We start from the raw sequence: 5,293 nt of genomic DNA on the forward strand, positions 1-5,293 counted from the left end.
CAGCTACAACACTACTTTATCCTAAAGCAAAAAAATAAAAATATATATTTTATTTACAGTTTTTTGTCTCTGGTTTCTGCTTTCCTCATCTTCTTTTTATTGTCTTCCTTCCATCCAGCATCTGTCTTTGCTCTCTCTCTCTGCCATCCAGAGTCTGCCCTCTCTGCTGTCCCCTCCATCCAATGTCTGCCCTCTCTCCCTGCCCTTTCCATCCAGTGTCTGCCCTCTCTGTCCCTTCCATCCACATCTGCCCTCTATCTCTGCCCCTTCCATCCACCATCTGCCCTCTATCTCTGCCCCTTCCATCCACATCTGCCCTCTATCTCTGCCCCTTCCATCCACTGTCTGCCCTTTCTATCCCATCCACTGTCTGCCCCTTCTCTCTGCCCCTTCAATCTACCATTTGTCCTCCCTCTCCCATCCATCCAGGGTCTGCCCTCCCTCTCACCCCCCCTTCCATCCAGGATTCGCCCCCCCTCTCTCTCTGTGCCCCCCTCTTTTCGGCCCCCAGCTCTAGCCCCATTATCCCACCTACCCCTAGTTCCAGCCCCAGCCCACATCTCCCACCTGCCCCCCTTTTCAGCCCCCAGTTTCAGCCCCACTATCCCATCAGTCCCCAGTTTCAGCCCCAGCCCTTTTCTCCCACCAGTCCTCAGCTTCAGCCCCAGCCACTGCTTCCTGTCCCCCCTTTTTAGGCCCCAGTCCCCACGCCAGTCCCCAGTTTCAGCCCCAGCCCTTTTCTCCCACCAATGCCGAGCTTCAGCCCCAGCCATTTCTCCCTGTCCCCTTTTCAGCCCCCAATCCCCACAGTTTCAGCCCCTGCCCCTTTTCAGCCCTCAGTTCCAGTACTGGCCCCCTTATCCCACCTACCCTTCTTTTCAACCCCCAGTTCCAGTCCCCTTCATCCACATGCTTTGCATTAGGGCCCCCCTTTTCAGCCCCAGAAACATTCTCTCACCTGTCCCAGGCATAGCCACATTCTCCCCCCTGCCCCCTTCTCAGACCCCAGTTCCAGCCCCCTTCTCCCATCTCAGTCCCCCCTCTCCGACCCAGTCCCTTTCTCCCATCTGAGCCCCCCTCCCCGACCCAGTCCCCACCTGCCTACCAGCTCCGTTGCCAGACGACCCTCTTCTCCTGCCACCTGGCACCTGACCCAGCCTTTAAAAAAAATCTATGAAGCGGTGGCGCAGCACCTCGCGTCTGCTCTGCGTATAACGGAAGAAAAATCGCCTCATTGGCCGGCCTTCCCTCACTGTGTCCCGCCCTCGCAAAAATAGGAAGTTACATCAGAGGGCGGGACACAGTGAGGGAAGACTGGCCGACGAGGCAATTTTTCTTCCTTTACACGCAGAGCAGACGCGAGGCGCCGTGCCACCACTTCATAGATTTTTTTAAAGGCTGGGTCAGGTGCTGGATCGCAGGAGAAGAGGGTCGTCTGGTGACGGAGCTGGTAGGCAGGTGGGGACTGCGGCACCAGTGGAGCACCCCCCCCCCCACCTGCTGACACCCGGGGCGGACCGCCCCCACTGCCCCACCCTTGGTACGCCACTGCACGTACCCCCTAATTCTAGAAAGTGGTGCATCCAAATTTGTGATTAGAGTGTACATTTGTGTGCAAGTTATAGAATAAAGTTAGTTAATTTCATAATGAGCAGATAATTGATATTAATGGGCAATAATAAGCTATAATTAGCCATAATTGGCACCATTTAACATAGAAACATGATGGCTGATAGAGGCCATATGGCCCTTCCAGTTTACCCATCCACTGTAAACCCTAACTCTTCCTTTTCCTAAGCGATCCCACATGCTTATCCCATGCCTCTTTAAATTCTGACACAGTCCTTGACTCCACAACCTCCACCGGCAGGCATTCCATGCTTCCACCACCCTTTCCATGGTTAATCAGTATTCTATATGTTGCCCACTTAAATTCCAGAGCACAGCTTCAAGGGTATGTGTGTGTGTGGGGGGGTGGACCTGGGAGGGGCATATGCAGGTCAGGAATGTGTCGAGCAGTTGCACGCACAGGTTACAGAATACTAGCATTTATGCAGGTAACTGCCTACAGTTAGGCATCAGCTTTTACAACAGCCACTGAGCTGGTAAGTGTGCTTGTGCCTAAAGTTAGTGGCATAAATGCAGACTTCCACTAGTATTATATAATTCCTCAGTTGGAGGAAATGAAATTTGAACCCAGGCATTGCCTAGAACATTACCCTATCATTCCAGTAACTAAACAAATATGAACTGCAAATATGAAAAACTACTGTATTCAAGAATTTGGAATGCCAAACATGAAGAATCACCATCATAAGGACACCTTTGGCTTTTTATTATGGACATGACTGTTCTATCTAATAAGATTGGATGAACGTATAAAGCAGAACTCTACCTGTAAAAGACACAATTCTGAATTCTAATGATGTCTATAATACAGTTTTATTTGACTATGAATGTGTCAGAAACGTTTAATCAATATTACTGCACGCACGTTCTTATTTCATTTGAGGTCATTTTTACAGAGAAACATTGAGAAAACACAATATTAAAATTTTGATAAATTTGGGAAGACTAAATCCTGCTTAAATGAACAGAACAAAAACATAAAGCTGCTATGTACTGAAACCAGGTCTATTATTCCCATGCTCTTTTCAAAAATAAAATCTGATGTGTCAAAAATGCATATTTTGCATTCATTATTAAACGGGAAATGCCAGAATGTTTTGAGCTGTCTTTTAGCTATTGTAAGGAAAACAGGTGTTCAGATAGATTCTAAAGTGTGAGCCAGATGAATTGCAGAACAGAAGTTTAAAGATGGTTTTTATATATATAAGTTTAACTATGCTGACATGTGTGTTGCTGAAACATAGAAGCCCACCCTAAAAAGATAAGCAGCTGTAACACTTTAATGTCTCATGCCTATAGACACTTGACTATGAAATGAAGAATGGTAAAGTGGATTCTGAAGTATTCCACTGGCACCATGTACTTTGAAGGGTTACACAGCTATTTTTATTTATTAGGATTTATTTACCACCTTTTTGAAGGAATTCACTCAAAGCGGAGTACAGCAAGAATAAGTCAAACATAAGCAATAGACAATTACAACAGTAAAAATATTCAAACAACAATATGAAGTATGGCAAAGTATGCTATATAGTATATACCATAGATTAAACATTTTTGCCAGAAACGTAGGGGCCCTTTAGTAAAAGTGCGGTAAGTTTTGTAGTTACCTCAGCACCACAGAGAGACTGAACTGGGCCTGGGGCAGGGCCGCCACCCCACGATCGTCGCTGCTGCCGCTCCACCAACATGATTGTCGCTGCTGCCCCCCCCCCCCCCCCCCGGATTGCAACTGCAATTGAAATACCTTGGCTGGTGGGGATACCGAGACCCCACCAACAAAAGAGGTCTTTCCTCCAGTGCTGCTCTTCACTCTGCTGAATGCCTTCCCCTGCGGCTGCTTTTTCTCTCAGGGCATGCTTGGTTTCAAAACTGAGCATGCACCTGAGAGGAAAAGCAGCCACTTAGCAAGCAATGGGCAGAGTGAAGAGCAAAGCTGGAGGAAGACCTCAGTGTCAGCTCCTCCGGGGCCTCCCCAGCCTCCCCAATGTCTCTCATGCTCCTGTCAGGATACGATCACCCATGTCCCATCAGGAGCAGGAGAGAGAGAGAGAGAGACCCTGGCACAGGGCCCCCCTTGGAGGCCCAGGTCTGGGGAATTTTGCCCCCCTCTTGGCGACCCTGAGTTACCTCACGTTTACTGGAAAAAATTAACTTGTGTTAGCTGCAAAGCCTTTGAAGTAAATGCAAGGCCATGTTCAGTAACTGCCCTGCACTTACCGTAGAGGTCAGACCCATACTACACTACACTGCATGGGACTGCATTATATGCAGTTTTACATAGCATAGGCACAACCACTCTACCAGCAACTGTATGGAACATAGTGAATGCCAATCATATATTAATTTAAAAAGGGTCTAGTGAAGCCGTGCTCTTCCCCCCTTCTGTATCACTCCCACTGATCCCCCCAGTCACACGTCCAAATCCTTCCACAGCACTGGATCCCTTCCTTGTACCCCCCATATACCCTGACAGAGTATGAATATCCTCCCCAACAGCCCATCCTCCTGACACACTAACCGTGCCTTCCACCAAGAAAATCATGCCCCCTACCAGCAAATCCCCACCCCCAGATCCCTCAGATCTTATCCTGTGGGTCTGCATAGGTGTCCAGTGGTCCCAAAGAGCAGCAATCCTCCTCTGCTGCCACCCACATCAGCACTTTCCTCCAAAAATGCCTGTTCCCTCTAGTGGCAGTCTCCAAGTACTACTGCTAGGGGGCAGGCGCCATTTTGGGGGAGAATGTCCATCTGGTGGACAGTGTAATAGGATTGCTGTTGCCTTGGATCACTGACCACCAATGCTAGAGTTTACAGTAGCCATTTTGTAAAAGGAGCTGCAACAGGCAAGAGCGAGTGGGCATCGCTCCTGCCAAGACTCCACTAGACAGCCAGGACTCAACAAAGTAGCCCTGGAGGGTCTACAGGGTAGGAGGGGTGGGGTGGACATGGAGGCTTGGTTGGTCTTCCTTGACATCAGGGGTGGGAGGGAAGGGGAATCAGTATTGTGGGGGAGGGGGAATCTGAGGAGCAGAGGGCACCTGCATCCCTCAACATGATTATGCCCTTTAAGATTATGGAGTTCCTATTTCCCTCTCCCTTTTGCTAATTCTTCACAACTCAATTCTCTTTCCTCTTTATGGTAGCTCACCTATTTATTCTGTACATCACCCTGAAGGCTCTTGTCATAGGGCGGTATATAAAACCTTAAATAAACCTGAAAATGTTTAAATGCCAGATTGTGCATATATCAAATACGAATAGGGCTTCTAAAATGAGGACCTAAGCATAGCAATTTTGTTTTTCATATTTAAACATGCTCTTTTACTATAAATGGCAAATAAAAAATATTAACCTTTAAAAAGATCTATATTTTAATGTTATAGTTAGAGTACAAGCATAGATTTAAGATGTATCAGTCAATAAATAAACAGTGGGAAATTTTAATCTCAGAAGCTCTTGTCAGTACAATGGATCTCCTACAGTCTGCAAAGGATGCTATAGTATAAATCTAGAGTTAATAAATGCAGTTATGTTGGGCCTCCTTGGACCCAAATTTACTTACATTAAATTGAGAGAAAATACAACTGTTAACGGAATCAATAATATTGACGTTATCCAGTTTGTGATAGATTTGAGTCACCTCAGAGAGCTTTAGAATTAA

The sequence above is a fragment of the Microcaecilia unicolor genome, chromosome 8 (genome assembly GCF_901765095.1).
Source record: "Microcaecilia unicolor chromosome 8, aMicUni1.1, whole genome shotgun sequence".
NCBI classification, from domain to species: Eukaryota; Metazoa; Chordata; class Amphibia; order Gymnophiona; family Siphonopidae; genus Microcaecilia; species Microcaecilia unicolor.